This window comes from Copadichromis virginalis, linkage group LG7 (assembly GCF_057382275.1).
Source record: "Copadichromis virginalis isolate Kocher_CV1m ecotype Utaka linkage group LG7, C_Virginalis_male_GT1.1, whole genome shotgun sequence".
In the NCBI taxonomy this organism is placed as follows: domain Eukaryota; kingdom Metazoa; phylum Chordata; class Actinopteri; order Cichliformes; family Cichlidae; genus Copadichromis; species Copadichromis virginalis.
The window spans coordinates 58,480,875-58,506,077 of NC_140624.1; the positions used below are offsets into that span (position 1 = coordinate 58,480,875).

Genomic DNA, 25,203 nt, shown 5'->3' on the forward strand with positions numbered 1-25,203 from the left:
CCCACGTCACCCCTACTTGCCACCCTTACTGTTGACGTGAAGAAAGGAAATGCAATTTGGCCCTTGAAGTTAGTTTTTGTTACGGGGGATTTTGTGGAAATTGAAAATAAGTTGTTTAAAAAGCAAAAATGTTTTAAAATGAGGGCAATATGAGCAGAGAGTAAAAACATGTTGAGGGATTGGCTGTATTAGTTCAGTGAGAGAGTTATATGTAAAGAAAACAATTTTCACTAGCAGTCAAAAACTAATGTGTTCACTTATGTCTGCATTTTTATTTTGTTAAATATGGACAAAACTATTGTAGAAATGCTTCCACGTGTCTGGCCAGAAAGAGAGTATCTTTCCTTTTTATTTGTTAGTTCAATAACAAGGTTTCAGTTAGTTAAGAGTGAGAAGTTTTTTGCATTCACATTTGCAGTTTTGTTATACAATATTTGAAACTTAAAACAAACAAACAAAACACTACATTTTCTGAAAGATTTGTGGGTGTTTTCTTGTTTGTTTGTTTTTGTACTACTTGAACACTAAAGTGGCCCTCCAATGACATGACAGTACCAGCAGTGGCCCACAGCTCATTTAAGATTGACACCCCTGCTTTAAGGTGTTATTATGTGGATATGTTGGTTTTATTTAGTTGCTGTCAACAAGTGGAAGGTAACCTAATGAAGCCTGTTATGTCTTTCTGTGGCTCAGAAGTTGGAAATTTCAATAACAGTGCGTTATCCAATTACTCAGATTGTCAGAGGAGTTCACATTTCCCTATATACTCGATTAAAATACCCCATCTTCGATCCATCCCATACAGGTCACCCTGACAACACTGAGCAGTCCCTTCAGTGACAGGCTGCTGCTGCTGTCAGACTGTACACTGCACAACAGCAGTGAATGTACACCACATATGAACACACTGGGGTCTTTACATATATCAGTGTGCAATACTAAATACCTGCTACTATTAACACCCAAACACTGCACTATGTTTCATTCTTCTTCTACTAGTAATCTGTATAATTGCATCATATATGTGTATATATGTATGTCTGTATATGTATGTGTGTGTATTTGTGTGTGTGTGTGTGTGTGTGTGTGTGTGTGTACGTGTGTGTGTGTATGTGTAGATAGATAGATAGATAGATAGAGTGATTTACATATATAAGTACATATCTATTCATTGTACCTGCATAGTCTATATTTCTTCTATTTTTGCAAAGCATTATTGCTGTTAGGTATGCTGCATGTGTTCATTTGTTCCTGCCTTGTGTACTCTGCTGCAGTAACAATTTGAATTTCCCAACTTATCTGAACTGTATCTAAACCCAGCTGATATCTGGCTACATTTTCTGCTGAGCATCCAAATCACACTGGACTGAAGTTTACACTGTATAATGCCTGATTTCTTGTAAATATTTAACGAAATCTATCTGACCCCAGTAGGCACTCCCACACTCCGCGACCCGCCAGGGAAAGGGGGCCCAGGCCCATCCAGACCGGGGCCCAGTGCAGCAGCGCCTCCCGGCCCCACAGAGCCCAGGACAGTCCACCCAACCCCACCACAGAGAAAACTGCACCCACCCCACCATCCACTCATCTTCCAGACTACATAAGACAATAAACGCCCAGGCTGAGATCTTCCTCCACCTCTCCTGTATCTCCCCCTCCTGCAGAGAGAGTTCCTGAAGAGAGGAAAGCTCCTGCAAGATGTGACTATCTCCCCCACCAGTTGAAGAGCCCCCCAGGTGGCTCGACGCACCGGCGGCACCCTGCTCCAGGGCCGGGCCCCCATGCACCCACCCGCCCACAACCCCGGCAACACACCAACCAGGACCCAAGCCCCCGAGGCCCGGCCCGGGCCCCAGCCCAGAGACGGAGCGCCCCCAGAACCTCACGCCCATCCCGGACCCACCCAGGGGCAGCAAAGGCCACTCTTAATACAGACAGAAGTCAGGTAGTCAAAAATCTCTTATTCTGCTTTTTGTATTCTGAACTTCTTGAGTGGACAGCCAACAATCCTACAAATAGACTAGAGGATGTGCCTGAAATGTTTGTTAAAACAAATAACTGGACCTTAGTTGTTAAGCTCAATGTTCTGACTGTCACATGGAGTCTTTCAGGTTGTTTTACGTTTACTATCACAAATGAATGTTTTTTCCCCTAATGAATATACATTTTAGGTCTAAAGTGTCTAAAATCTGCAGTTTTGGAATTTTTCATGTGGATAACAAAATTAAAAAACAAAGAAAAAAAAACACTCCAAAAAAACAAGTGATACATGTGATGAAGGACTGACATAATTTGATTCATAAGACTTTATTTGATATTCACATACTGTAAGCAGAAAACAGCTTTAACAAAGCAAACTTGATGGAAAGGACTAACACCAAGCTTATCCATCGTTAAAACTGAAAAATCAAACCAAAGTAATAAATTACAGATCTCCCTTAAATGTAAAGTGAACTTTCTAATAGGCTCTTCTGGCCTTTGTCTGCAGTCATAAAACATGGCACGCAAGGTACCCACAGCTGTTTTGTCCCCGTACAGTTCTTTAAGTTGAAGAAAGATCTTATCTGGCGTATCCCGCTCCACTTGCTCCAAAATAAGAATTTCACGTTGTGGTTCTCCTAATGCACTCAGCACAAAATCACACTGCTGTTCTATAGACCACTTTTGAGCATGGAGCATTGCACTAATCTGGCTCTCCCGGTCTTCGTAATTCGTGTTAAGCCACAAAATTCTGGTACACAGGGTGCACCAATAAAAAATGGTGACACCATATTAACGGTTTCAGATAGTTCATCAGCCATATTGATCAGTCTAAGGCAGGTGGTTTTGTATGCTGGTCAAAAATCCTGTCGACAAACGTCAAATGTTACGTATGGTTCACAATGACTCCCGTACAAGAACGTAGTAAGGTCTACTATTGACCAGTAAGAAACTACCACACTCACACTGCAATGGGGTCCACAAGATTTAGTTTTCTTCCTCCAAGTCAGACTACAGGCTGAGGACACAACTCCGGCCTGGAATCCAAGGCCCAAAGCCATGAACTTCTTCTTTTTGCATGTTGTTGTAAGTTAAAATCCTAATAAAACGTCTAATTATTTATTTACCTGCTGACTGCAAAACAGCCACCACACCTCCGGCTGTCACTTCTCCTCCATTAGAAGCTGCAGCAGACGACATCATGCCTGCAGCGCAGGAGCCTGCAGCTATTCCAGCTGAATTGAAACCTGCAACTCCCAGAAGAGCAGGAGCAGTGACTACAGCACCTACTGCAGGAAGACAAGACATGTATCAGACATGGATTGGGCTTTGATTCAAATTAGCTTACTTGCTCCTGCAGCAGTACACACAGCTGTCACTATAACACAACATAAGAACACACATTAACATCTAACTGGGCCATAGCTCAGCACACAGCTGATCAAGGATTTAGATCAAGTAACTGAGCTACAGAGAAGACGGGGAGGCTCTACGCTACGATGGAGTATTAGAGCCACAAGAAAAAAGTTGTTGATATGGACATTACTGTTCCACAACAAACTGCTATAATTACTGTTTCTGCTACAAAATTCCTTATTTAGATGAGTTAGTGACACAAATTGATCAGCCATTGTGTGATACAACATTCAACCTCTTTATTGCACGAGGATGTAACCATCGATAACCTTGCATCTGTCCATTAGATCGTGGCTCAAGACTTGGCAGTTTGTCTTGTAATTGGAAGGTTGCCGGTTCAAGCCGCGGCTCGGACAGTCTTGGTCGTTGTGTCCTTGGGCAAGACACTTCACCTACCGCCTACTAGTGGAGGCCAGAGGGCCCGATGGCGTGATATGGCAGCCTCGCTTCTGTCGGCCTGCCTCAGGGCAGCTGTGGCTACAACTGTAAAAAAAAGTGCTATATAAATGCAATCCATTATTACTAGCCCTTTTTTTGGTACAACCTAATACTTATCACCACACTGTGTTTATGACCTAAAACTCCTGTGAAAAGCATTTTAAAGTTGTGTTCTGGTTATTTTAGCTCATGTTTCCTTCTTGCTAAAACCAATTCTGAAGTACGATTTCACCAACTCAGATGATATACAGTAGCAACCATGGCAGCTTGCCTTGAGACAGCTGTAATCTCCACATTTTGACTTTATTCTCAAAATGATCGATAATACCTTTCTTAACTTTGCCCTCATACTACATCGTATTATCCTGACTGCAGCACAGTTACATGTAATTGTTTCAGGAAGAAACACTTGGTTACTGATCATCAGGATGCTTCACAATGAATACATGTATTGATATGTATTTACCTATGAGTTTTAGAGATAAAATAAAAATACATAAATAAGCAAATAGGTTTGTTAAATGCCCGGCTGTGATGGCTAAGGCTGTCACTGAAACACAAGAAAGAAAACTAAAGATCTCACCACAGCTGAGTCTGGAAATATTAAGACATTTTCTGTAATGCTAGAATCATCAACTCATATAATGTAGAGATGATCTGAAAAAGGCAGCTGTACTCACATAGACCCATTGTTCCACTCAGGATGAGAAACCTAAGATTGGACTGTGTCTTAAACAGAAGTGAGCATCAGCTGTTATTTCCTGGATAATGAAACTGAATGGGCGTCACTGGGTCTGTGAAGTAAATAAACTTCCTTTAGTCGTCATAGAACAAGTGATTGTGAGGCTGGATCTCAGGAGGTTTGACATATTTATTTATTTTATGTTTTTTATTATGTATTTCACACATGTGTTATTTCAAGGATTGTTCTTTCTATTTTAATCCTTATGTTAAATCATCCATCCATCCATCCATCTTCATCCGCTTATCCGAGGTCGGGTCGCGGGGGTAGCAGCCTAAGCAAAGAGGTCCAGACCTCCCTCTCCCCAGCCACCTCCTCCAGCTTGTCCGGGGGAATACCAAGGCGTTCCCAGGCCAGCCGAGAGATATAATCTCTCCAGCGTGTCCTGGGTCTGCCCCGGGGCCTCCTCCCGGTGGGACATGCCTGGAACACCTCGCCCAGGAGGCGCCCAGGGGGCATCCTTGCCAGATGCCCGAACCACCTCAGCTGGCTCCTTTCGATGTGGAGCAGCAGCTGCTCTACTCTAAGCCCCTCCCGGATGGCCGAACTTCTCACCCTATCTCTAAGGGAGAGGCCAGCCACCCTTCGGAGGAAGCTCATTTCCGCCGCTTGTATCCGCGATCTCGTTCTTTCGGTCACTACCCACAGCTCGTGGCCATAGGTGAGGGTAGGGACGTAGATCGACCGGTAAATTGAGAGCTTCGCTTTTACACTCAGCTCCCTCTTCACCACGACTGACCGGTGCAGCGTCCGCATTACTGCAGCCGCAGCCCCAATCCGTCTGTCGATCTCCGGCTCCCTTCTCCCATCACTCGCGAACAAGACCCCGAGATACTTGAACTCCTCCACTTGGGGCAGGAACTCATCCCCGACCCGGAGTGGGCACTCCACCCTTTTCCGGCTGAGAACCATGGCCTCAGATTTGGAGGTGCTGATCCTCATTCCCGCTGCGTTACACTCGGCTGCGAACCGCTCCAGTGCGAGCTGGAGGCCCTCACCCGATGAAGCCAACAGAACCACATCATCCGCAAAAATCAGAGATGAGATTCTGAGGCCACCAAAGCGAAAGCCCTCCGCCACTTGGCTGCGCCTAGAAATCCTGTCCATAAAAATTATGAACAGAACCGGAGACAAAGGGCAGCCCTGGCGGAGCCCATCACCCACCGGGAACGAGTCCGACTTATTGCCGGCAATGCGAACCAAGCTCTTGCAACGGTTGTATAGGGATTGAATGGCCCGTAGCAATGGGCCAGACACCCCATACTCGCGCAACACCTCCCACAGGACGCCCCGAGGGACACGGTCGAATGCCTTCTCCAGGTCCACAAAACACATGTAGACTGGTTGGGCAAACTCCCATGCACCCTCAAGTATCCTCGAGAGGACAAAGAGCTGGTCCAGTGTTCCGCGACCAGGACGAAAACCGCATTGTTCCTCCTGTATCCGAGGTTCGACTAGCGGACGAACCCTCCTCTCCAGCACCCTGGCATAGACTTTCCCGGGGAGGCTGAGGAGTGTGATCCCCCTGTAGTTGGAACACACCCTCCGGTCCCCCTTCTTGAAGATGGGGACCACCACCCCGGTCTGCCAGTCCACAGGTACTGCCCCTGATCTCCACGCAACATTGCAGAGACGTGTCAACCAAGACAGCCCTACAACGTCCAGAGCCTTCAGGAACTCGGGGCGGACCTCATCGACACCAGGGGCTCTGCCACCAAGGAGTTGTTTAACTGCCTCAGTGACCTCGCCCCCGGAAATCGGTGGGTCACACCCCTCATCCCCAGACTCTGCTTCCTCCCCGGAAGACGTGTCAGTGGGATTAAGGAGGTCCTCGAAGTATTCCTTCCACCGCCCGACAATTTTCTCAGTCGACGTCAACAGCGCTCCGCCAGCACTATACACAGTGCAGGTAGAGCACCGCTTTCCCCTCCTGAGACGCCTGACGGTTTGCCAGAATCTCTTCGAGGCAGTCCGAAAGTCTTTTTCCATGGCCTCTCCGAACTCCTCCCACACCCGAGTTTTTGCTTCAGCCACTGCCCGAGCCGCATTCCGCTTGGCCTGTCGATACCTGTCGGCTGCCTCCGGAGTCCCACAGGCTAACCAAGCCCGATAGGCCTCCTTCTTCAGCCTGGTGGCTCCCTTCACCTCTGGTGTCCACCATTTGGTTCGGGGATTACCACCACGGCAGGCACCAACCACCTTGCGGCCGCAGCTCAATGCAGCAGCTTCGGCAATGGAGACGCTGAACATGGTCCATTCGGACTCAATGTCCCCAGTCTCCCTCGGAATGCTGTTGAAGCTCTGCCGGAGGTGTGCGTTGAAGATCTCGCGGACTGGGGCCTCTGCTAGACGTTCCCAGCACACCCTCACTACGCGTTTAGGTGCACCAGGTCTGTCCAGCGTCCTCCCCCGCCACCTGATCCAACTCACCACCAGGTGGTGATCAGTTGACAGCTCAGCCCCTCTCTTTACCCGAGTGTCCAGAACATATGGTCGCAGGTCTGGTGATACGATTACAAAATCGATCATCGACCTACGGCCTAGAGCATCCTGGTGCCACGTGCACTTATGGACACTCTTATGTTCGAACAGGGTGTTCGTTATGGCCAAACTGTGATTAGCACAGAAGTCCAATAACAAAGCACCGCTCGGGTTCAGATCAGGGAGGCCGTTCCTCCCAATCACGCCCCTCCAGGTCTCGCTGTCGTTACCCACGTGAGCATTGAAGTCTCCCAGCAGGACAACAGAGTCTCCAGGTGGAGCACCTTCCAGCACCCCCCCCAGGGACTCTAAGAAGGCTGGGTACTCCGAACTGCCACTCGGCGCATAAGCGCAGATGACAGTCAGGACCCGTTCCCCGACCCTAAGGCGCAGGGAACAAACCCTCTCGTCCACCGGGAAAAACCCCAACGTACCGGCAGCAAGCCGAGGGGATATAAGAATACCCACCCCAGCCCGCCGCCTCTCACCAGGGGCAACTCCAGACTGAGACAGAGTCCAGCCCCTCTCCAGGAGACTGGTTCCAGAGCCCAGACAATGCGTTATGTTAAATCAACTGCTTAAAATAAACACAAACAAAAAGGAGGTTATGATACGGAGCGTGTTTGAATGTTATTTGGGTCACTGAAAATGTGTCTGCATTATGTGTGCCCTTTCTTTGGGGTGTGGTATGTAACATAAGAAAGACCGCAGGTACCAATTAGTGTAGAATTTCCTCACATACTTGAGTCATACCTTGATTCTGGTTTAATCTTGTTAAGAAAAATAGTGAGAAACAGAAATGGAAATAAAATGGGTGAGTATAAAAGGCTTATCACAGCAGACACAAGAGCAGAAGGTGAGAGGAGTTATAAAAACAACCAACGTTTGAGAAGCCCTGGACAGGAGATCCTATGAAATGGCAGCACTGGAGATCATGACAAGACACACGTTCAGGAAAGTTTATTACACTGCATTTAATCCCAGTCATTTTCAGAGAGAGATTAAAGGTTGAAGACTGATTTATAACAAGTCCCCACACAAACATAGATAAAGCACTAAAAGTGCCTCACTGACGAGCAAGAAGTGCAATAAATAACTGAGAAGTGATACATGCTGTATGGGCGTCGCACATATGACGAGTTAGGAGTGAGAACGTGTTGATCTGTAGGGAAGCAGGAGACTGCTGTTATAGAGTGGATTGAGGATTTTTATTCTTTATTTCTATTTTTCAAGACTTTGTGAATTGTCTTTTTTTTAAATAACTTGGCTTACCCTTTTTGGTTTTGTTAATATTGGCAATAGTGTGAAGTACTATTGTTGGGTTCGAATATATTTATTATATAGGTCATCCAGTTAAGGTAAATGTCATGTTTTGAATTGTTAGAATCTGATGAACATTATTTTATTTTATTTTTTGTTGTTTTGTTTTTCTGTTTTCCCCCTGAGAGATTACCACCTTAACGTGGTCAGGCGATGTGATGGCTGCAGTTACAGCCACACAGTGGTAATATCAGTGTAGAGGCTTACACACAACACTGCATCCACATTGGGCTTTCTTTAAATATAAGGTTTAATTTACAGGATAATAAATAACTGGTTTTGGTCTCAGTTAGGTTTTTGTGTGCTTTACCCCTTTTTGTGATTTTTGTGGGCTGATCAGCCACTATTTAAGTTTCCCCCGTTGTCTTCTTTAGTGAGGTCAGTTTGTTTGAGGTATCAGTATTGGTTGTTGCTAACTTTGAGTAGAGTTCTGTTATTTTGACCTCTTTTATGGGCACATATGATTTTTTTTTTTTTGTATAATTTAACCAACTATGTTGTTGGGTTAAATAAATAAAAAAATGGGGGGGGGGGGGGGGGGGGGGGGGGCTGTACTGCAGTGGCCCTGAGAGGCCAAATGCAAACCATCAAAAAGGAAAGTTATGAGTTTAATGTTAAAATACGAGAGCGTTTCTCTCGTATCTGTCCTGATACTGCTATTTCATCTGCTATAAACAATAACCATACACTATTATTGCAATCTATACTACAGCTCAAAAGTCTGTAGAGAATTAGAAATGTCTTATTTTCTGACAACAGTAAAAATCGTTTAGAAGTTTTACTAAATTAATCAGAAGCGTAAAGAAATATAAATAATTAACGGTAACATTTATCATAAATCACAAATGAGATTTAGTGGAATATCTACTTAGTGTTGTTGAGACTCTCCGATTCTTTTTGTCTCGGTAGAGATCACGCAGAGATGTTTCCAAATTTCACACAATCCTTTTATTACCCATTTTCCTTACAGATGCATCTGGAGATCAGCACACTGCATCCTGTGCAGTCCTACTCTAAAGGCTGATCTGAAGAGTTTCACACAACAGCTACAGTTATAGTCTCTGGTCTCCAATTTCTACAGTAAATCCCCCACAATGGAAAAACACTGGTAAAGTGGCCTGGGGTGCTGACACCCTGACCCCCATCTCCTTTTAAGGTAATGTACATTGGCAATTGTCTGCCCCTCACCCTCAGTAAATCTTGCTACTGTCCTGTGTTTGGGGTTAATTGCCCCACTTCCCTGCACCCCAGTTCTTTGTTCCCATCCCAGGACTATTTTCTATTTTCTAATCTTAAATCCTATCAACAACAAAATCATACTACGACACACACTAATAAACTACATTCACTATGACCTCAATACCTATTACACAGTCCATTATTTCTACAGTGTACTGTTATGAAAACAACAGAATGATGATGAGACACTGTGGTAAAGTCTTACAGGTATATTTGCAGATAGTTATCAATACAGGATAAACACTGTGGGCTCCAGGAGACGGGGCAGAGGTAGGGAAGGTTGTCTGGAGGCACACTCAGACACTGTCACAGAAGGTCATGGAGATCCGTAACACTGAAACGTCTGCACAGAAACAAAGAGTGAGCAACCCATCTTGCCTCAATGATTACCGCCCAGTAGCACTCACCCCCATCATCACTAAGTGCTTAGAGCGACTGGTCCTAGCACACTTCAAATCCTGTCTCCCCCCCACCCTGGACCCCCACCAATTCGCATACCGCCGGAACAGGAGCACAGAGGATGCAGTCTCCATCGCAATGCACTCTGTCCTCTCACACCTGGACAACAACAACACCTACGCCAGAATGCTGTTTATAGACTTCAGTTCAGCATTCAATACAATCCACCCCTCACAACTCATCAGGAAACTGACAGACCTGGGTATCAGTTCCCTCATCTGCAAATGGTTACTGGACTTCCTGACCAACCGCCCCCAACATGTCCGGCTGGATAACCGCTGCTCATCTACCATCACAATGAACTTCGGTGTACCACAAGGCTGTGTGATGAGCCCTTTCCTCTACTCCCTCTTCACCCACGACTGCAGACCTGCTGATGGTTCCAACACCATCATTAAGTTTGCAGATGACACCACGGTGATTGGCCTCATCAGTGACAACGATGAGGCCGCCTACAGGGAGGAGGTGGATCGTCTGGCTGAGTGGTGCGACAGAAACAACCTGCTGCTTAACACCGAGAAGACCAAGGAGCTCATCGTGGACTACAGGAGGAATGCTGACCCACATCCACCCATCCACATTAAGGGGACGGCTGTGGAGCGTGTGAGCAGCTTCAAGTTCCTGGGAGTCCACATCTCCGAGGATCTCACCTGGACGACCAACTGCTCCAAGCTGGTCAAGAAGGCTCACCAGCGCCTCTTCTTCTTGAGGACTCTGAGGAAGAACCACCTGTCCTCAGACATCCTGGTGAACTTCTATCGCTGCACCATCGAGAGCATCCTGACCAACTGTATAACAGTCTGGTACGGGAACTGCTCTGCCTCGGACCGGAAGGCGTTGCAGAGGGTCGTGAAAACTGCCCAGCGCATCGCCGGAGCACCACTTCCTGCCATAAAAGACATCTACAGGAAGCGGTGTCTGAAAAGGGCTGGGAAAATCATCAAAGACCCCAGTCACCCATCACATGGACTCTTCACCCTCCTGCCCTCTGGGAGGCGCCACAGGAGCCTCCGGACTAAGACCACCAGGTACCGGAACAGCTTCTTCCCCACAGCTGTCAGACTCCTGAACTCTGCCTCCTGACATCTGACCCACGTTAAACTCATGGACTGAACATACACACACCCACAATGGACAACTGTACCCTCAAACACAATAATAACATGGACTGAACCACCACTCACAACCACTAGCACTTTATACAGCCTCTGTAGAAACTATCTACACCCTCACTTATCTTAACTGCACTACTGTATAGCTCTGTGTAAATAATCATTCTGTACATTCGATAATTTTTAATCCTACAACTGTTTACAACTTGCATAGTTCCCATTTCTGTATAGCTGTATATCCCAGATTCTGTAAAGTTATTTATTTCATATTCTGTATAGTTTTTCATATTTATATCCTGTTCATATCCTGTACATAGCTTGTACTCACTACAGCCTGTACATACTTATAGTTATAGAATATTCACAACCTACTTCATACCGTGTACATTATAACATACCATAATAGACCCATTTCTGTAATATACTCACATATCTATATTATTGCTAATATATATTGTAATATATCTATATCACTAAAGCACTTCTGGATGGATGCAAACTGCATTTCGTTGCCCTGTACCTGTGCATGTGCAATGACAATAAAGTTGAATTCTATTCTATTCTATTCTATTCTATTCTATTCAATTCAAAGGCAAGAACTGATGGAAAATGTGACATGACTGTGGCATAATACGTTACCTTGGTACTGCAATGATCTGGTTGTTTAGAAGCCAGCATGAAGACCTCGCGAGGAACAGGCGAGTAATCAGCTGATTGTTCACAAGTGACTGAGGGACGGGAAGATGGAGGAGCATCCCCTAAAAAAGACAAGCACACGGACAACAACACAGGCATACACCGAAAGAGGAGAGAGAAAGAAGCAGGCCAGCAAAAGAGAGCAAGGGAACCATGACATCTACTGAGGCCCATTTTTATTTGGTACATCGTATCACCAGATGTCAGTTTGTGATGTTAGATCCCAACTTGTCAGTGAAGAAATCTTTTTCCAAAGATATCAGCACAAACCAAAATCATTGTGTGGATTAAAAAGAGCAAATTGTTGAAGTTTGTGATGGATCACTCCATTTTCTGTTTGCACTTGTCAGATGTGTTGCAGGTATATAACCATGTGATCAGTCCATACAGCAGTGATCGTTACTACAAATGGGCCCATGTATAAGTGTGTAGATATTTCCTAATACATCATGGGTGATTTAACATAAATGATTCATTAAACACACATCTGTGAAAACATTTCTGATAAACTTTGCCTAATTTTATGTTATAGCAAATATAATTTAAAAATTAAAACAAGAATGTTTGAATCTGACCACAAACTTTTGAGCAGTAGTGTGTGTTGTATGCATGTGTCTGTCTGTATCTGATCAGGATTTTGTCATCAGTTTCAACAAAACGCTCATTTTTTAGCTGTTTCTATCATCAAAATTGAGTTGGAGTGTTTTAACTCTGATGGCAATCTCTCCCTAACAAGTCCACTTTATTGCGTGCTCATTTTCTCCTATTAGTGGCTCATACGTATATAATTAGGAAACATGCATTAAGTCAGCAGTCCTCAACCTTTTTCGCGCCACGGACCGGTTTATGCCCGACAATATTTTCACAGACCGGCCTTTAAGGTGTCGCGGATAAATACAACAAAATAAAACTAGTACCGGTACCGAAAAAAAGAAGATTTATTCATAACACACTTGAAAAGACCCAGGGACACCGAGTTAACAATAAAAACGATAACAAAATAACCCTGAAAACCGATAAAAACCCTGAAAACCATACATTTCACAACTGAGCCTCAACTCTCGCGGCCCGGTACCAAACGACTCACGGACCGGCAGCGGTCCGAGGCCCGGGGGTTGGGGACCGCTGCATTAAGTGCACTAATTTCTCACACTTATCAGTGGCTCATGGTTGCTTAAGGCCTATGTCTGTACTTGACCACAGAGGCAGAGCATCATTCAACCTGCCAGCTGCCTATCTTGGGAGCTTTTCAAGGATGACAGACTCCACTTTCTCTGCAGCAAGACAGCTCATAACTTTTTTACAGTGTCTCCCTGTCCTCATACTTCTATATATTCTTCTGTAATACATAACTATACACTATCATTGCAATCTACACTACAGCTCAAACGTTTGAAGTCAATTTTCACCTGGTTTATAACCATGTGATCTGTCCACACAGGAGTGATTGTTTCTAAAATTTGGCGCACGTATAAGTGTGTTGACATTTCCTAATGCATCATGGGTGATTTAACATAAATGATTCATTAAACACACATCTGTGAAAACATTTCTGATCATTTTCATGTAATATTATGTTAAAAGTAAATGTAAATTATTAATTAAAAAGACGACAGTTTGAATCTGACCACAAACTTTTGAGCAGTAGTGTGTGTTGTATGCATGTGTCTGTCTGTATCTGATCAGGATTTTGTCATCAGTGTCAACAAAACGCTCATTTTTTAGCTGTTTCTGTCATCAAAATTTGAGTTGGAGTGTTTTTACACTGATGGCAATCTCTCCCTAACAAGTCCACTTTATTGCGTGCTCATTTTCTCCTATTAGTGGTTCATAGGAGTCTAACTAATGAACTGTATGCATGTTTCCTAATCTGTCACACTTATCAGTGGCTCATGGTTGCTTAAGGCCTATGTCTGTACTTGACCACAGAGGCAGAGCATCATTCAACCTGCCAGCTGCCTATCTTGGGAGCTTTTCAAGGATGACAGACTCCACTTTCTCTGCAGCAAGACAGCTCATAACTTTTTTACAGTGTCTCCCTGTCCTCAGACTTCTATATATTCTTCTGTAATAGATAACTATACACTATCATTGCAATCTACACTACAGCTCAAACGTTTGAAGTCAATTTTCACCTGGTTTATAACCATGTGATCTGTCCACACAGGAGTGATGGTTACTAAAAATGGGCCCATGTATAAGTGTGTAGACATTTCCTAATGCATCATGGGTGATTTAACATAAATGATTCATTAAACACACATCTGTGAAAACATTTCTGATAAACTTTGCCTAATTTTATGTTATAGCAAATATAATTTTAAAATTAAGACAAGAATGTTTGAATCTGACCACAAACTTTTGAGCAGTAGTGTGTGTTGTATGCATGTGTCTGTCTGTATCTGATCAGGATTTTGTCATCAGTTTCAACAAGACGCTCATTTTTTAGCTGTTTCTATCATCAAAATTGAGTTGGAGTGTTTTAACTCTGATGGCAATCTCTCCCTAACAAGTCCACTTTATTGCGTGCTCATTTTCTCCTATTAGTTGCTCATACGTATATAATTAGGAAACATGCATTAAGTCAGTGGTCCTCAACCTTTTTTGCGCCACGGACCGGTTTATGCCCAACAATATTTTCACGGACCGGCCTTTAAGGTGTCGCGGATAAATACAACAAAATAAAACTAGTACCGGTACCGGAAAAAAAGAAGATTTATTTATGACACACTTGAAAAGACCCAGGGACACCGAGTTAACGATAAAAACGATAACAAAATAACGCTGAAAACCGATAAAAACCCTGAAAACCATACATTTCACAACTGAGCCTCAACTCTCGCGGACCGGCACCTTTCCGAGGCCCGGGGGTTGGGGACCGCTGCATTAAGTGCACTAATTTCTCACACTTATCAGTGGCTCATGGTTGCTTAAGGCCTATGTCTGTACTTGACCACAGAGGCAGAGCATCATTCAACCTGCCAGCTGCCTATCTTGGGAGCTTTTCAAGGATGACAGACTCCACTTTCTCTGCAGCAAGACAGCTCATAACTTTTTTACAGTGTCTCCCTGTCCTCAGACTTCTATATATTCTTCTGTAATAGATAACTATACACTATCATTGCAATCTACACTACAGCTCAAACGTTTGAAGTCAATTTTCACCTGGTTTATAACCATGTGATCTGTCCACACAGCAGTGATGGCTACTAAAAATGGGCCCATGTATAAGTGTGTAGACATTTCCTAATGCATCATGGGTGATTTAACATAAATGATTCATTAAACACACATCTGTGAAAACATTTCTGATAAACTTTGCCTAATTTTATGTTATAGCAAATATAATTTTAAAATTAAAACAAGAATGTTTGATTCTGACCACAAACTTTTGAGCAGTAGTGTGTGTTGTATGCATGTGTCTGTCTGTATCTGATCAGGATTTTGTCATCAGTTTCAACAAGACGCTCATTTTTTAGCTGTTTCTATCATCAAAATTGAGTTGGAGTGTTTTAACTCTGATGGCAATCTCTCCCTAACAAGTCCACTTTATTGCGTGCTCATTTTCTCCTTTTAGTGGCCCATACGTATATAATTAGGAAACATGCATTAAGTCAGTGGTCCTCAACCTTTTTTGCGCCACGGACCGGTTTATGCCCGACAATATTTTCATGGACCGGCCTTTAAGGTGTCGCGGATAAATACAACAAAATAAAACTAGTACCGGTACCGGAAAAAAAGAAGATTTATTTATGACACACTTGAAAAGACCCAGGGACACCGAGTTAACGATAAAAACGATAACAAAATAACGCTGAATACCGATAAAAACCGTGAAAACCATACATTTCACAACTGAGCCTCAACTCTCGCAGACCGGCACCTTTCCGAGGCCCGGGGGTTGGGGACCGCTGCATTAAGTGCACTAATTTCTCACACTTATCAGTGGCTCATGGTTGCTTAAGGCCTATGTCTGTACTTGACCACAGAGGCAGAGCATCATTCAACCTGCCAGCTGCCTATCTTGGGAGCTTTTCAAGGATGACAGACTCCACTTTCTCTGCAGCAAGACAGCTCATAACTTTTTTACAGTGTCTCCCTGTCCTCAGACTTCTATATATTCTTCTGTAATAGATAACTATACACTATCATTGCAATCTACACTACAGCTCAAAGGTTTGAAGTCAATTTTCACCTGGTTTATAACCATGTGATCTGTCCACACAGCAGTGATGGTTACTAAAAATGGGCCCATGTATAAGTGTGTAGACATTTCCTAATGCATCATGGGTGATTTAACATAAATGATTCATTAAACACACATCTGTGAAAACATTTCTGATCATTTTCATGTAATATTATGTTAAAAGTAAATGTAAATTATTAATTAAAAAGACGACAGTTTGAATCTGACCACAAACTTTTGAGCAGTAGTGTGTGTTGTATGCATGTGTCTGTCTGTATCTGATCAGGATTTTGTCATCAGTGTCAACAAAACGCTCATTTTTTAGCTGTGTCTGTCATCAAAAATTGAGTTGGAGTGTTTTAACTCTGATGGCAATCTCTCCCTAACAAGTCCACTTTATTGCGTGCTCATTTTCTCCTATTAGTGGTTCATAGGAGTCTAACTAATGAACTGTATGCATGTTTCCTAATCTGTCACACTTATCAGTGGCTCATGGTTGCTTAAGGCCTATGTCTGTACTTGACCACAGAGGCAGAGCATCATTCAACCTGCCAGCTGCCTATCTTGGGAGCTTTTCAAGGATGACAGACTCCACTTTCTCTGCAGCAAGACAGCTCATAGCTTTTTTACAGTGTCTCCCTGTCCTCAGACTTCTATATGTTCTTCTGTAATAGATAACTATACACTATCATTGCAATCAAGCTATACTACAGCTCAAAAGTTTGAAGTCAATTTTCACCTGGTTTATAACCATGTGATCTGTCCACACAGCAGTGATTGTTTCTAAAAATGAGCCCATGTATAAGTGTGTAGACATTTCCTAATGCATCATGGGTGATTTAACATAAATGATTCATTAAACACACATCTGTGAAAACATTTCTGATAAACTTTGCCTAATTTTATGTTATAGCAAATATAATTTTAAAATTAAAACAAGAATGTTTGAATCTGACCACAAACTTTTGAGCAGTAGTGTGTGTTGTATGCATGTGTCTGTCTGTATCTGATCAGGATTTTGTCATCAGTGTCAACAAAACGCTCATTTTTTTAGCTGTTTCTATCATCAAAATTGAGTTGGAGTGTTTTAACTCTGATGGCAATCTCTCCCTAACAAGTCCACTTTATTGCGTGCTCATTTTCTCCTATTAGTGGCTCATACGTATATAATTAGGAAACATGCATTAAGTCAGTAGTCCTCAACCTTTTTTGCGCCACGGACCGGTTTATGCCCGACAATATTTTAAAGGACCGGCCTTTAAGGTGTCGCGGATAAATACAACAAAATAAAACTAGTACCGGTACCGAAAAAAAGAAGATTTATTCATAACACATTTGAAAAGACCTAGGGACACCGAGTTAACGATAAAAACGATAACAAAATAACTCTGAATACCGATAAAAACCCTGAAAACCATACATTTCACACCTGAGCCTCAACTCTCGCGGCCCGGCACCAAACGACTCACGGACCGGCACCGATCCGAGGCCCGGGGGTTGGGGACCGCTGCATTAAGTGCACTAATTTCTCACACTTATCAGTGGCTCATGGTTGCTTAAGGCCTATGTCTGTACTTGACCACAGAGGCAGAGCATCATTCAACCTGCCAGCTGCCTATCTTGGGAGCTTTTCAAGGATGACAGACTCCACTTTCTCTGCAGCAAGACAGCTCATAACTTTTTTACAGTGTCTCCATGTCCTCATACTTCTATATGTTCTTCTGTAATAGATAACTATACGCTATCATTGCAATCTACACTACAGCTCAAACGTTTGAAGTCAGTTTTCACCTGGTTTATAACCATGTGATCTGTCCACACAGGAGGGATTGTTTCTAAAATTTGGCGCACGTATAAGTGTGTTGACATTTCCTAATGCATCATGGGTGATTTAACTTCAATGATTCATTAAACACACATCTGTGAAAACATTTCTGATCATTTTCATGTAATATTATGTTAAAAGTAAATGTAAATTATTAATTAAAAAGACGACAGTTTGAATCTGACCACAAACTTTTGAGCAGTAGTGTGTGTTGTATGCATGTGTCTGTCTGTATCTGATCAGGATTTTGTCATCAGTGTCAACAAAACGCTCATTTTTTAGCTGTTTCTGTCATCAAAAATTGAGTTGGAGTGTTTTAACACTGATGGCAATCTCTCCCTAACAAGTCCACTTTATTGCGTGCTCATTTTCTCCTATTAGTGGTTCATAGGAGTCTAACTAATGAACTGTATGCATGTTTCCTAATCTGTCACACTTATCAGTGGCTCATGGTTGCTTAAGGCCTATGTCTGTACTTGACCACAGAGGCAGAGCATCATTCAACCTGCCAGCTGCCATCTTGGGAGCTTTTCAAGGATGACAGACTCCACTTTCTCTGCAGCAAGACAGCTCATAACTTTTTTACAGTGTCTCCCTGTCCTCAGACTTGTATATGTTCTTCTGTAATAGATAACTATACACTATCATTGCAATCTACACTACAGCTCAAAAGTTTGAAGTCAAATTTCACCTGGTTTATAACCATGTGATCGGTCCACACAGCAGTGATTGTTTCTAAAAATGAGCCCATGTATAAGTGTGTAGACATTTCCTAATGCATCATGGGTGATTTAACATAAATGATTCATTAAACACACATCTGTGAAAACATTTCTGATAAACTTTGCCTAATTTTATGTTATAGCAAATATAATTTTAAAATTAAAACAAGAATGTTTGAATCTGACCACAAACTTTTGAGCAGTAGTGTGTGTTGTATGCATGTGTCTGTCTGTATCTGATCAGGATTTTGTCATCAGTGTCAACAAAACGCTCATTTTTTAGCTGGTTCTATCATCAAAATTGAGTTGGAGTGTTTTAACTCTGGTGTCAATCTCTCCCTAACAAGTCCACTTTATTGCGTGCTCATTTTCTCCTATTAGTTGCTCATACGTATATAATTAGGAAACATGCATTAAGTCAGTGGTCCTCAACCTTTTTTGCGCCACGGACCGGTTTATGCCCGACAATATTTTCACGGACCGGCCTTTAAGGTGTCGCGGATAAATACAACAAAATAAAACTAGTACCGGTACCGGAAAAAAAGAAGATTTATTTATGACACACTTGAAAAGACCCAGGGACACCGAGTTAACGATAAAAACGATAACAAAATAACTCTGAATACCGATAAAAACCCTGAAAACCATACATTTCACACCTGAGCCTCAACTCTCGCGGACCGGCACCTTTCCGAGGCCCGGGGGTTGGGGACCGCTGCATTAAGTGCACTAATTTCTCACACTTATCAGTGGCTCATGGTTGCTTAAGGCCTATGTCTGTACTTGACCACAGAGGCAGAGCATCATTCAACCTGCCAGCTGCCTATCTTGGGAGCTTTTCAAGGATGACAGACTCCACTTTCTCTGCAGCAAGACAGCTCATAACTTTTTTACAGTGTCTCCCTGTCCTCAGACTTCTATATGTTCTTCTGTAATAGATAACTATACACTATCATTGCAATCTACACTACAGCTCAAAAGTTTGAAGTCAGTTTTCACCTGGTTTATAACCATGTGATCTGTCCACACAGCAGTGATGGTTACTAAAAATGGGCCCATGTATATGTGTGTAGACATTTCCTAATGCATCATGGGTGATTTAACATAAATGATTCATTAAACACACATCTGTGAAAACATTTCTGATCATTTTCATGTAATATTATGTTAAAAGTAAATGTAAATTATTAATTAAAAAGACGACAGTTTGAATCTGACCACAAACCTTTGAGCAGTAGTGTGTGTTGTATGCATGTGTCTGTCTGTATCTGATCAGGATTTTGTCATCAGTGTCAACAAAACGCTCATTTTTTAGCTGTTTCTGTCATCAAAAATTGAGTTGGAGTGTTTTAACACTGATGGCAATCTCTCCCTAACAAGTCCACTTTATTGCGTGCTCATTTTCTCCTATTAGTGGTTCATAGGAGTCTAACTAATGAACTGTATGCATGTTTCCTAATCTGTCACACTTATCAGTGGCTCATGGTTGCTTAAGGCCTATGTCTGTACTTGACCACAGAGGCAGAGCATCATTCAACCTGCCAGCTGCCATCTTGGGAGCTTTTCAAGGATGACAGACTCCACTTTCTCTGCAGCAAGACAGCTCATAACTTTTTTACAGTGTCTCCCTGTCCTCAGACTTGTATATGTTCTTCTGTAATAGATAACTATACACTATCATTGCAATCTACACTACAGCTCAAACGTTTGAAGTCAGTTTTCACCTGGTTTATAACCATGTGATCTGTCCACACAGGAGTGATGGTTACTAAAAATGGGCCCATGTATAAGTGTGTAGACATTTCCTAATGCATCATGGGTGATTTAACATAAATGATTCATTAAACACACATCTGTGAAAACATTTCTGATAAACTTTGCCTAATTTTATGTTATATCAAATATAATTTTAAAATTAAAACAAGAATGTTTGAATCTGACCACAAACTTTTGAGCAGTAGTGTGTGTTGTATGCATGTGTCTGTCTGTATCTGATCAGGATTTTGTCATCAGTTTCAACAAAACGCTCATTTTTTAGCTGTTTCTGTCATCAAAATTGAGTTGGAGTGTTTTAACTCTGGTGGCAATCTCTCCCTAACAAGTCCACTTTATTGCGTGCTCATTTTCTCCTATTAGTGGCTCATACGTATATAATTAGGAAACATGCATTAAGTCAGTAGTCCTCAACCTTTTTTGCGCCACGGACCGGTTTATGCCCAAAAATATTTTCACGGACCGGCCTTTAAGGTGTCGCGGATAAATACAACAAAATAAAACTAGTACCGGTACCGAAAAAAAGAAGATTTATTCATAACACACTTGAAAAGACCCAGGGACACCGAGTTAACGATAAAAACGATAACAAAATAACGCTGAAAACCGATAAAAACCCTGAAAACCATACATTTCACACCTGAGCCTCAACTCTCGCGGCCCGGCACCAAACGACTCACGGACCGGCACCGATCCGAGGCCCGGGGGTTGGGGACCGCTGCATTAAGTGCACTAATTTCTCACACTTATCAGTGGCTCATGGTTGCTTAAGGCCTATGTCTGTACTTGACCACAGAGGCAGAGCATCATTCAACCTGCCAGCTGCCTATCTTGGGAGCTTTTCAAGGATGACAGACTCCACTTTCTCTGCAGCAAGACAGCTCATAACTTTTTTACAGTGTCTCCCTGTCCTCAGACTTCTATATATTCTTCTGTAATAGATAACTATACACTATCATTGCAATCTACACTACAGCTCAAAGGTTTGAAGTCAATTTTCACCTGGTTTATAACCATGTGATCTGTCCACACAGGAGTGATGGTTACTAAAAATGGGCCCATGTATAAGTGTGTAGACATTTCCTAATGCATCATGGGTGATTTAACATAAATGATTCATTTAACACACATCTGTGAAAACATTTCTGATCATTTTCATGTAATATTATGTTAAAAGTAAATGTAAATTATTAATTAAAAAGACGACAGTTTGAATCTGACCACAAACTTTTGAGCAGTAGTGTGTGTTGTATGCATGTGTCTGTCTGTATCTGATCAGGATTTTGTCATCAGTGTCAACAAAACGCTCATTTTTTAGCTGTTTCTATCATCAAAAATTGAGTTGGAGTGTTTTAACACTGATGGCAATCTCTCCCTAACAAGTCCACTTTATTGCGTGCTCATTTTCTCCTATTAGTGGTTCATGGGAGTCTAACTAATGAACTGTATGCATGTTTCCTAATCTGTCACACTTATCAGTGGCTCATAGTTGCTTAAGGCCTATGTCTGTACTTGACCACAGAGGCAGAGCATCATTCAACCTGCCAGCTGCCTATCTTGGGAGCTTTTCAAGGATGACAGACTCCACTTTCTCTGCAGCAAGACAGCTCATAACTTTTTTACAGTGTCTCCCTGTCCTCATACTTCTATATATTCTTCTGTAATAGATAACTATACACTATCATTGCAATCTATACTACAGCTCAAAGGTTTGAAGTCAGTTTTCAGCTGGTTTATAACCATGTGATCTGTCCACACAGGAGTGATGGTTACTAAAAATGGGCCCATGTATAAGTGTGTAGACATTTCCTAATGCATCATGGGTGATTTAACATAAATGATTCATTAAACACACATCTGTGAAAACATTTCTGATAAACTTTGCCTAATTTTATGTTATAGCAAATATAATTTTAAAATTAAGACAAGAATGTTTGAATCTGACCACAAACTTTTGAGCAGTAGTGTGTGTTGTATGCATGTGTCTGTCTGTATCTGATCAGGATTTTGTCATCAGTGTCAATAAAACGCTCATTTTTTAGGTGTTTCTGTCATCAAAATTGAGTTGGAGTGTTTTAACTCTGGTGGCAATCTCTCCCTAACAAGTCGAATTTATTGCATGCTCATTTTCTCCTATTAGTGGCTCATACGTATATAATTAGGAAACATGCATTAAGTCAGTAGTCCTCAACCTTTTTTGCGCCACGGACCGGTTTATGCCCAAAAATATTTTCACAGACCGGCCTTTAAGGTGTCGTGGATAAATACAACAAAATAAAACTAGTACCGGTACCAAAAAAAAGAAGATTTATTTATGACACACTTGAAAAGACCCAGGGACACCGAGTTAACGATAAAAACGATAACAAAATAACTCTGAATACCGATAAAAACCCTGAAAACCATACATTTCACACCTGAGCCTCAACTCTCGCGGCCCGGCACCAAACGACTCACGGACCGGCACCGATCCGAGGCCCGGGGGTTGGGGACCGCTGCATTAAGTGCACTAATTTCTCACACTTATCAGTGGCTCATGGTTGCTTAAGGCCTATGTCTGTACTTGACCACAGAGGCAGAGCATCATTCAACCTGCCAGCTGCCTATCTTGGGAGCTTTTCAAGGATGACAGACTCCACTTTCTCTGCAGCAAGACAGCTCATAACTTTTTTACAGTGTCTCCATGTCCTCATACTTCTATATGTTCTTCTGTAATAGATAACTATACACTATCATTGCAATCTACACTACAGCTCAAAGGTTTGAAGTCAGTTTTCACCTGGTTTATAACCATGTGATCTGTCCACACAGCAGTGATGGTTACTAAAAATGGGCCCATGTATATGTGTGTAGACATTTCCTAATGCATCATGGGTGATTTAACATAAATGATTCATTAAACACACATCTGTGAAAACATTTCTGATCATTTTCATGTAATATTATGTTAAAAGTAAATGTAAATTATTAATTAAAAAGACGACAGTTTGAATCTGACCACAAACCTTTGAGCAGTAGTGTGTGTTGTATGCATGTGTCTGTCTGTATCTGATCAGGATTTTGTCATCAGTGTCAACAAAACGCTCATTTTTTTAGCTGGTTCTATCATCAAAATTGAGTTGGAGTGTTTTAACTCTGGTGGCAATCTCTCCCTAACAAGTCCACTTTATTGCGTGCTCATTTTCTCCTATTAGTGGCTCATACGTATATAATTAGGAAACATGCATTAAGTCAGTGGTCCTCAACCTTTTTTGCGCCACGGACCGGTTTATGCCCGACAATATTTTCATGGACCGGCCTTTAAGGTGTCGCGGATAAATACAACAAAATAAAACTAGTACCGGTACCGGAAAAAAAGAAGATTTATTTATGACACACTTGAAAAGACCCAGGGACACCGAGTTAACGATAAAAACGATAACAAAATAACTCTGAATACCGATAAAAACCCTGAAAACCATACATTTCACAACTGAGCCTCAACTCTCGCGGACCGGCACCTTTCCGAGGCCCGGGGGTTGGGGACCGCTGCATTAAGTGCACTAATTTCTCACACTTATCAGTGGCTCATGGTTGCTTAAGGCCTATGTCTGTACTTGACCACAGAGGCAGAGCATCATTCAACCTGCCAGCTGCCTATCTTGGGAGCTTTTCAAGGATGACAGACTCCACTTTCTCTGCAGCAAGACAGCTCATAACTTTTTTACAGTGTCTCCCTGTCCTCAGACTTCTATATATTCTTCTGTAATAGATAACTATACACTATCATTGCAATCTACACTACAGCTCAAAGGTTTGAAGTCAATTTTCACCTGGTTTATAACCATGTGATCTGTCCACACAGCAGTGATGGTTACTAAAAATGGGCCCATGTATATGTGTGTAGACATTTCCTAATGCATCATGGGTGATTTAACATAAATGATTCATTAAACACACATCTGTGAAAACATTTCTGATAAACTTTGCCTAATTTTATGTTATAACAAATATAATTTTAAAATTAAGACAAGAATGTTTGAATCTGACCACAAACTTTTGAGCAGTAGTGTGTGTTGTATGCATGTGTCTGTCTGTATCTGATCAGGATTTTGTCATCAGTGTCAACAAAACGCTCATTTTTTAGCTGGTTCTATCATCAAAATTGAGTTGGAGTGTTTTAACTCTGATGGTAATCTCTCCCTAACAAGTCCACTTTATTGCGTGCTCATTTTCTCCTATTAGTTGCTCATACGTATATAATTAGGAAACATGCATTAAGTCAGTGGTCCTCAACCTTTTTTGCGCCACGGACCGGTTTATGCCCGACAATATTTTCACGGACCGGCCTTTAAGGTGTCGCGGATAAATACAACAAAATAAAACTAGTACCGGTACCGAAAAAAAGAAGATTTATTTATGACACACTTGAACAGACCCAGGGACACCGAGTTAACGATAAAAACGATAACAAAATAACGCTGAATACCGATAAAAACCCTGAAAACCATACATTTCACACCTGAGCCTCAACTCTCGCGGCCCGGTACCAAACGACTCACGGACCGGCACCTTTCCGAGGCCCGGGGGTTGGGGACCGCTGCATTAAGTGCACTAATTTCTCACACTTATCAGTGGCTCATGGTTGCTTAAGGCCTATGTCTGTACTTGACCACAGAGGCAGAGCATCATTCAACCTGCCAGCTGCCTATCTTGGGAGCTTTTCAAGGATGACAGACTCCACTTTCTCTGCAGCAAGACAGCTCATAACTTTTTTACAGTGTCTCCCTGTCCTCAGACTTCTATATATTCTTCTGTAATAGATAACTATACAC

General features: G+C 42.3%; 1 long non-coding RNA gene across 2 annotated transcripts; it reads right to left on the minus strand.

The window, feature by feature from the left end:
• Positions 1–4,342: 4,342 nt before the first annotated feature.
• LOC146706322 (uncharacterized) lies at positions 4,343–12,600 on the minus strand. 2 transcript variants are annotated; one of them, XR_014921499.1, is made up of 3 exons: positions 11,827–12,597; positions 9,822–9,959; positions 4,343–4,384 (listed from the first exon to the last, which is right to left on the minus strand). It is a non-coding gene; the product is annotated as an uncharacterized LOC146706322 (long non-coding RNA). The 2 variants fall into 2 exon arrangements; XR_014921498.1 differs by lacking the exon at positions 4,343–4,384 and having other exon boundaries at positions 9,311–9,959; positions 11,827–12,600.
• Between the last annotated feature and the right edge of the window lie 12,603 nt (positions 12,601–25,203).